Source organism: Acanthochromis polyacanthus, chromosome 3 (genome assembly GCF_021347895.1).
Source record: "Acanthochromis polyacanthus isolate Apoly-LR-REF ecotype Palm Island chromosome 3, KAUST_Apoly_ChrSc, whole genome shotgun sequence".
NCBI classification, from domain to species: Eukaryota; Metazoa; Chordata; class Actinopteri; family Pomacentridae; genus Acanthochromis; species Acanthochromis polyacanthus.
The window spans coordinates 38,998,899-39,008,612 of record NC_067115.1 but is presented as its reverse complement, the minus strand read 5'-3'; the positions used below and the strand labels follow the sequence as shown (position 1 = coordinate 39,008,612).

The following is a 9,714-nucleotide window of genomic DNA, read 5'->3' as shown; positions in this document are numbered from 1 at the left end:
ATAGGACAATTTCAAGTAACATTTTCCATCACATCATTCATTTTTCTTTTATTTACAGAAATCATGGACTTGGAACAAACAATGTAGCCGCAAGGGGACACAAGCCAGTGTCCTTTTGTGCCGGTGCCCAGCCCTGATAAATACAGAGGGTTGTGTCAGGAAGGGCATCCGACGTAAAACTTTGGCCAAATCAAATGTGAATCAAATGTATGACTTCCATACCGGATCGGTCGAGGCCCGAGGGTACCGGTGGAAAATGGACGACTGTTGGTCAAAGAAGGAGGGGAGGAAGGTGTGTTCGTAGGAAGAGAGAGAAGAGGAACACCAAGAGTCTAGGACTGAGAGTAGGGACTTTGAATGTTGGAACTATGACAGGAAAAGGTAGAGAGCTGGTTGACATGATGCAGAAGAGGAAGGTGGACATACTGTGTGTCCAGGAGACCAGGTGGAAGGGTAGTAAAGCTAGAAGTCTAGGAGCAGGGTTCAAGTTGTTCTATCATGGTGTAGATAGGAAGAGAAATGGAGTAGGAGTTATCTTGAAGGAGGAGTTTGTTAGGAATGTCCTGGAGGGAAAAAGAGTGTCAGATCGAGTGATGAGCCTGAAGCTAGAAATCGAAGATGTGATGTTCAATGTTGTTAGTGGGTATGCTCCACAGTTAGGATGTGAGCTGGAGGAGATGGAGAAATTCTGGTTGGACCTTGATGAAGTGATGCAGAGCATCCCTAGAAGTGAGAGAGTTGTCATTGGTGCAGACTTCATTGGACATGACAGGAAACAGAGATGAGGAGGTCATGGGCAGGTTTGGTGTCCAGGAGAGGAACGCAGAAGGACAGATGGTGGTGAACTTTGCAAAAAGGATGGAAATGGCTGTAGTGAATACTTTCTTCCAGAAGAGGCAGGAACATAGGGTGACCTATAAGAGTGGAGGTAGGAGCACACAGGTAGACTACATCTTGTGTAGATGGTGTAATCTGAAGGAGATCAGTGACCGCAAAGTAGTGGTAGGTGAGAGTGTAGCCAGACAGCATAGGACGGTGGTGTGTAGGATGACCCTGGTGGTGAAGAAGATGAAGAGGGCAAAGGCAGAGCAGAGGACCAAATGGTAGAAGCTGAAAAAGGAAGAGTATTGTATGACTTTCAGGGAAGAATTGAGACAGGCTTTGGATGGTCAGGAAGTGCTTCCAGATGACTGGACAACTAGAGCAAATGTGATCAGGGAGACAGGTCGGAGAGTACTTGGTGTGTCATTTGGAAGGAAAGGAGATAAGGAGACTTGGTGGTGGAATGAGGAGGTGCAGGAGTGGATCCAGAGAAAGAGGTTAGCTAAGAAGAAGTGGGACACTGAGAGGACTGAAGAGAGTAGACGGGAGTCCAGGGAGATGCAGCGTAAGGTGAAAGTAGAGGTGGCAAAGGCCAAACAAAGGGCTTACGATGACTTGTATGCTCGGTTGGACAGTAAGGAGGGAGAGACTGATCTGTACAGGTTGGCAAGACAGAGAGACAGAGATGGGAAGGACATGCAGCAGGTTGGGGTGATAAAAGATAAGGATGGAAGTGTGTTGACAGGTGCCAATAGTGTGATGGGAAGATGGAAAGAGTACTTTGAAGAGTTGATGAACGAGGAAAATGAGAGAGAACGAAGAGTAGAAGGGGTGACTGCTGTGGACCAGGAAGTAGCAAAGATTAGTAAGGATGAAGTAAGGAGGGCATTGAAGAGGATGAAGAGTGGAAAGGCACTTGGTTCTGATGATATATCTGTGGAGGTATGGAAGTGTCTCTGAGAGGTAGCAGTAGAGTTTCTGACTGGGTTGTTCAACAGGATCTTAGATAGTGAGAAGATGCCCGAGGAATGGAGGAGAAGTGTGCTGGTGCCCATCCTTAAGAACAAGGGAGATGTGCAGTTGTGGCAACTGCAGAGGAATAAAGCTGATGAGCCACACGATGAAGCTATGGGAAAGAGCAGTTGAAGCTAGACTAAGGGCAGAGGTGAACATCTGTGAGCAGCAGTATGGTTTCATGCCAAGAAAGAGTACAACAGATGCAATATTTGCTTTGAGGATGTTGATAGAGAAGTACAGAGAAGGTCAGAAAGAGCTGCATTGTGTCTTTATAGAGGAACTGTGGTTTTGTATGAGGAAGTCTGGAGTGGCAGGGAAGTATGTTAGAGTGGTGCAGGGCATGTATGAGGACTGTAAGACAGTGTGTGCTGTAGGTGTAACAGAGGAGTTCAAGGTGGAGGTGGGACTGCATCAGGGATCAGCTCTGAGCCCCTTCTTGTTTGCTATGGTGATGGACAGGATGACAGACGAGGTTAGACAGGAGTCTCCATGGACTACGATGTTTGCAGATGGCATTGTGATCTGTAGTGAGAGCAGGGAACAGGTGGAGGAGAAGCTAGAGGTTTGCCCTGGAAAGGAGAGGAATGAAGGTTAGCCGCAGTAAGATGGGGTATCTGTGTGTGAATGAGAGGGACCCAAGTGGAAGAGTGAGGTTACAGAGAGATCAAGAAGGTGGAGGATTTTAAGTACTTAGGGTCAACAGTCCAGAGCAATGGAGAGTGTGGAAAAGAGGTGAAGAAGCGTGTACAGGCAGGCTGGAACGGCTGGAGAAAAGTGTCAGGTGTGATGTGTGATAGAAGAGTTTCAGCTAAAATGAAAGAAAAGGTTTACAAAACTGTGGTGAGACCAGCCATGTAGTTTGGTCTGGAGATAGTGTCCCTGAGGAAAAGACAGGAGGCAGAGCTGGAGGTAGCAGAACTGAAGATGCTGAGGTTCTCTTTGGGAGTGACCAGGATGGATAGGATCAGGAATGAGTACATCAGAGGGACAGCACATGTTAGATGCTTTGGAGATAAAGTCAGAGAGGCCACACTGAGACATGTCCAGAGGAGAGAGAGTGAATATATTGGAAGAAGGATGCTGAGTTTCCCACTGCCAAGCAGGAGGCCTAGAGGAAGACCAAAGAGGAGGTTTATGGATGTGGTTAAAGAGGACATGAAGGTAGTTGGTGTGAGAGAAAAGGATGCAGAAGACAGGGTTAGATGGAGGCAATTGATTCGCTGTGGCAACCCCTGAAGGGAAAAGCCGTGTAGGATCGACCAATCATCATTATCAACAGTGGAACATGACAAGAACAGATTTAACACCTTCACAGCCAGAGTGGAGATGAGGCTTCCCTTTTGATCAGCGAAGCAAGAGGGACACCAGGACACCACGCCAGATGTGGGACATGTCTGGCATGGGGGCCTGAAGCACCAAGTCAGCAGGAAGCGAGGCCGAGAGCTGACTTTTAAAGGATTCCCCCCAATACAGACCTCCAGGATGTGTATTGGACCTGTCTTAGCAAGAGACTGGCTCAAAACACCCAAGTACCACCAGGCCTTCAAAGGAACCAAATTGAGGACAATAAAATTCTGACTGATTCCTGAATCACAGAAGAGGGGAAGCTCAGAAACCTGGAGAAACACTTCAAAGACATTCCATTCACAAACAAAGGAACTCTGGACTCATCTCAAAGCTAACAAAAACAATCATCTCCCAATTCTGGACAAAACTCCTTTTATGCACATCCATTTCAACAAACAAGTGAACTTTTCAAGGACTTTGTGAAAAATCTACCTCTTGTCTTACCTTTAATATTTTATTCCTCCTGATTAGTATCAATGTAATAATTTTTAACATGTCTGCCGATCACATATGAGCATGTTTGGTACCATTTTAATCAGCTATCTATCAGTAATGCTCCAAGATAAACCATGTTCAACAAATTTTAATATTTTGGAAAGTTACAGAAATTTCCTGAAAATGTAACTCTGTGGGACATCTGGACATCAGCCTTCCCTGACAGGGGATGTACCAGACCCCTGCTGAGTTAATGATATGCAAAGGCACACTTTAAAAGACCACATCTGAAACCACCATTTTGAGTCCTCTTGAATTTCGTGAGTCCTCCTGAATCTTTTGAGTTCTCCTGAAAGCACCACTCTGAGTTCTCCTGAATTTGGAAGTCGACTTGCTATCCATCACTCTGAGGCTCCACTCTGTCCATCGTTGTTCCGACCCACATCAACCAAGGCCGACCGGACCATCCACCGAGGCAGCATCATCATCATCATTATCACGGCACGCAAGTACCTTTCAGTCACTGGAACTTGGTGCAACTTTCTCAAATGATCTTTTCAAAGATAATATTTACAGGCTAACAAATTAGCCTACTGTCAAATTGACGGCTGCTTTCAGGTGTGGTCTATTTATACCTTTTCCTTCAGAACATCATATTTTAAGTGTAATATTAATCCCAGTGTTACATTGAAATATTGTGTTCTCTTCCTTCCTTTTTCCCATCATTCACATCTCACCATCTTATTCGTTTTGTGTTGTTGTTGTTCGTCTTAATGTGTGTTATTGTTGTTGTTACTGTTTAGCTTTGTTTAATAAATGTACATAAATATAAGTTAAGTGCCTCAATTGTTTTGTTGTTCACATCTTGGTCCCTAACTTGTATAGATTCCAGCTACCTCAATTTTATACATAACCTTTCAAGTTAAATAATTCCCCTTATGATTCCTGAAGCTCCTCTTGACAGCGGAACAAGAAGTGTTTCATAGGCTAATTATTATATTTGTCTAATCTAAATACTTCGCTGGTCGAATATCAGGTGGACTATATAATAATTCTGTATGAAACTCTTAACCCCATTTGAGCAAACCTTATCCCTACATTAATATTGGTGGAGAAACATTATTATAATCTTACGGTTATAATTGGTGGAGAAAACCCTTACAAACAATTTAAACACATATATCAACATATATCCAGAAATCCTACAGCCGAAAGGAAAAGAAGAAGAATGGACTTGGAACAAACATTTCTGCGCAGCGCTATCAATGAGGTCATATCTGACCTTCCAGAGATGACAAAAGACTTTCTCGAGGAGACCTTACAATCCCTTGGTGTTGAGACTTATGATGATTTTCAGTTCATTGAGGAAGCAGATTTACTGTCAGCATTGAGGCCAATTCAAGCCCGAAAGGTTTTGCAGCTTGGAAACTGAGATGTAAGTAATGTTTTGTAACCAGTTCCCAAGAGGTCTACAGAAAACATCCGTTTAACACAAATGTTCCTCTTGGTGAGTGTGTTTTTGTAGGCCAGACTGCTGAAACAAGCAGTCCATCTGGTGGTGCCTCACCAGGATCTCAGGCATCTATGGCATCACTTTCACCTATAAGTTCACCCTCAGCGTCTTCAAACAGCTCTCCAAGCCCAGATATAGATTGGGTAGATAACTTTATCATCCCTTGGGAAAAATTTCCAGAGGAACAAACACAGTCTTTACAGTGAGGAAAACGACCAAGTCCGAGACTAAGAAGGGAGATGGTTCAAATTGTGGTCCGTGAAATTATTTAAAAAATGCTGGAGTAAGTAAAAAGCACATGACTGAAGTTGCCAAAAAGATGGTGGCAACATATCCCAAATCGCTTCAAGATGTAATAGAGGGAGACGTGATCGGGCCTGATTATCATTCTCTTGGCAAGCAAATGCAAAACAGGATTGACAATGTGAAGCGATCCACAACTCCAAAGATAAGAAAAAGAAAGCACCGCACTGAAGACTCCGACACAGACGAAGTCCCTCCAGAGCAGAACGCTGCAGTGCAGGACACCTATGGGTGCGTGAAATGGCATGTGAAATTCCTGCCCCTGGGAGAGACCCAGGAGACCCAGCAGGAGAAGAAATACAGACTGAAGATGATGTTTCAGCAAAGTGATCCAAATCCACAGGAAGTCAAACTTCCAATGAAGGCAACATTCTACATTCAACGAAAAGAAGTCAACATACATGCGAAGAACCTAAAATACCTCCTGAAAGAATGGCCATTTTTGTTTGATGAACTTGGAATGGGAGTCCACTTTAAGGAACTGACTGGCATTGATCTTAAAGAAACTTTCATGCGGAATGTTGATCTGAAGGGGAGGCGGCTCCTTGATTACATGAACACTGTTTGTGTGAACAAAAGTAAAAAGTTCCTGCAGGTTGCAACAAAGTTGAGAATGATGACGAGGGGTGAGCTGAGTGGTTGCTCAGAGGACATCAAAGAAATGGTACTACTTCTCTTGTCCTTCTTTGATGAGAAGGAAGATGCAATGTTCAGGGTTCTCACCAGGATTTTTTTACAGCGTAACGGCAGGTCCTCCCACACGTGCACACACATAGCCTTCATTAAATCTTGCGAGCGGCTGGCCCAGATGTCAGCCAATGAGCGTCACGCAGATGCTCCAAATGCTCGACAACCGAGACATGCTAATTGTAACCCCGAGATTGGAAGAGACTCTTAATTTTAGACGGGAACGGGTCAATTGACAGGAAACTACGGCTGAGGCGGGGAGACATAAATTAACCTAGATAGGCACTCAGTCGATAAAAACAAATGCACATGGCATTATCTGTCAAAATAACAGCGTAGCGGCCCTAATCACAGTGTTAACCCTTTCTGTTCGGCCCCCGACCGTGGTCAGGAAGCCCGGGGTTAACCTCCTTCACTTCATCAGCAGCCGTAGAGGCAAAGACACAGGAGCCCAGCCGTATTGAAGAACACTGCAGCCTTTATTGTCTATCAACAGTAGCTGAACCGCACAGTACCTTCTCTCCTCCTCTACCGAACCGACTGCCGTCTCTCTCGCTCGCGCTGCATTCAGGGTCGCTCGGACATCTCGCTCTCCCCCTCTCTCCCACACACACACACGCTGATCTCTCTCCCTCTCTCTCATGACGGAGCCACACACTCATGACAACGGCGTAATCTTTGAAATGCGCTGGCGAGAACCCTGATCTGTCAAAATAACAGCGTAGCGGCCAATGATGTATATATATTGCTAGACCGCTCACTGGCCGCTGAGAGACGGCAAATAGGAGCTGACTTCCGGTAGTGGCAAGAAGTGGTTTCAGAGTGGAACGGCAGCACGGTATGTGACTTTGTGTTTCGTGATTTACCAAGGTACAGTAAACTTCTGTGTTGGAATCAAGTCACAATACTTGACATACGTTGAGAACACCAGCACTGGCTGGGTTTTTCAGTGACTGCAGCTGAGGAGACTCTCCTCAGCTGTATGCACATGGCTCGCCATTCCCCCTGTGCCTGTGGTCTTACTCTGACCTGGTGACGGGTGACAAGGCTACTTTTGTCATCAGAAAATATGTGTTAATGAACTAGAAATCTGTTTGAGAAGGTGAACAGCACGGCATGATCATATCTGACACTGACAAGTGCATACGTCACTGCATAGTACTTACCAGTTAACACTTCTGCTAGCTCCTTCAATGCCACCAGTTTTGTGATTCCTTCTCTGGAATGTAAGTGAAAGGAAACTTAAGTGTCTCTGTTGTTATGGTTTCAGGTGGATGTGGCTAATATCTGACCATGGTGAAATCGTGTGCTGCCATCTCCTGCACCAATCGATTTGTGTGTGGCTGTAATATTTCCTTTCATAAGTAAGTGGCTCTTTTATTTGGGACATTCTGCCTCAAATTTGCTCTGCTTCTTTGTTTGCAAACAGAAACTCCTTCTGACCTTGGCTTGAGTACCCCAGTTTAGCTGAATCACTAACTGTACAGTGTAAGCTGGTGTGACTATCAGTATTCAATGACAGTCACAGTGCATCATTGTCTATGGATGTATTATAATATGCCACACATTTCAGGTTTCCCAAGCAGTCCAAGGACAGCACACTGAGAGATCAATGGATACAGGCCATCAGTAGAGAAGCGGTGGGGACCAAGAGGAGATGGATCATAATTATGTATGCAGCAACCATTTCAGGGAGGAGGACTTCATCCTTTCAAAACATGCGCAACACAAGCTTCTCAGGCCAGGGGCTATACCGGTATACCTCAGTTTGGGGAAACCAGAGAAAAAGGTTATGTTCCTTAATTGTTAATGGTTGCTCATTATTTCAATTTAGTACTTTTCTTTTCTTGTCAATTTGTGTGGCTATGAAAATGATTCAGGATCGGTTTTTGGCTTTCATAGTGATTTGCAGCCAGTCACTGTGATAATGTTTTCTTTCGGGTATTGGTGAAACAGAAACAAATCTTTTGGGAATTTGCCATGTTAATTCTTTTATCAAATGTTTTAGATCACAGTGAGGACAACCCAAACCAGACAGGCAGCAGTGGCATTTGACCAGCACATCGACATAGAGTACTTTACTAAAACAGTTCTATTTAGAAGTCAGTGACTTCCCAATATCCTTAGTATTTCCAGCAATGCCTATAAATTCCTGTATTTTGTGCAAAAACTCCTATATATTTTGAAGCCTTTTGACGCACTGAAAATTAGTAATTTGTTCACTTTGTGAAAATTATGTGGAAAAGTACACTTTTGGTGAGATTTTTAAAAAGCCATGCATTTCATATCGTCAAATTGCTTTTCTCGAAACAATTTTGGCACACTATTTCTGGGAAAATAGGCTAACTTCATATGTTTCAAACTGAACCATTTTGTTTTTGCCCTAAAGTTGGGGTTTTATAGCAAATTGTTCATGGAATTTTATTGTGAAATATATATTTCCTACAATACTCCTATATTTTCTCAGAGAAGACTTTTATATTGTCATATTTCTATCTGTCAAGTGCACTTGATACCCTGTAAATATTTTATTGGAACATGGATATTTCCAAATGAACCTACAAGTGGTGTAGCTATTGTAATGCAATTTAGCAACACAAACTTTTGTCTGGGTGGTGTATTTTATATTTTTTGTTAACAAGTTGGAGCAATATTCCACTGTAAAAAGAAATAAATACTTTCAATGGCTTCCTTCGTTATATAGTGCCTGTTTGTAACACTTTTTTGCTGTATCTCTGGAATTATTTGGTCTGGCTGGGCTAAAACTACTCAAAAATCTCCAGATTGACTGCAACTTCAACCTCTATTTGCAGTACTCAAGGCTGTCAGGCCTGTGAATTTTCCATCCCTCTTTACACTAAAACATAATTTAGATTTTTTGACTACTGCATGTGCTGCTTTTCAAAGTCCAACTGAATAATTTGAATTGGAGAAAAATTGTTTAAAACACTAATTTTCTTATTTGGCATTGGTTTGAATATTTTCTACAGCCCATGTAAGTGAAACACTAATGCTGCAGAAAGTATTAAATATTTTTCATTGACACAATCACTGCATCAGCATTCAGCAATCATTATCATTGTGTGGTGGTCTCTGTTTGTTGTAGCCTCGTGTAGGCAGAACGTGTGAAGAGGCTAAATATGAAGGATATTGGAATGGAGGCTCTGTGTTTTGCTATTATATGAGTGTGATTGCCATAGAAACATGCCTTGTGCTTTGTTTTTTCTTGTCTGTGAGGGCTAAACAACGCTGTGATTGCCGTGAAAACGTGCCTAGGACAGAGATTTTATTGTCTGCTAACAGTAAAAGCCATAACATAACACATATTGTCCCAGTGATGACAAGCAGGCCTTGAAGTTGGTGTATTCACACAGGATCACACACGTGCCACAGCTTCTTGCCACTACCGGAAGTCAGCGCCGATTTGCCACGGCGCCGCTGTTGTCTGCCGAGCAGTGAGTGGTCTAGCAATATATATACGTCATTGGTCGCGGCCCTAATCACAGCGTAATCTTTTAAACTGACAGCGTAACGGGCCGTTACGCTGAAATGCGCTGGCGAGAACCCTGATGTTGTGTTATGTGGAGGAC

General features: G+C 43.5%; 1 long non-coding RNA gene across 1 annotated transcript; it reads left to right on the top strand.

Moving 5' to 3' along the window:
* Positions 1-6,618: 6,618 nt before the first annotated feature.
* Positions 6,619-8,760, top strand: LOC127533193 (uncharacterized). Its single transcript, XR_007940973.1, has 3 exons — positions 6,619-6,962; positions 7,395-7,488; positions 7,698-8,760. It is a non-coding gene; the product is annotated as an uncharacterized LOC127533193 (long non-coding RNA).
* The last annotated feature ends 954 nt before the right edge of the window (positions 8,761-9,714 follow it).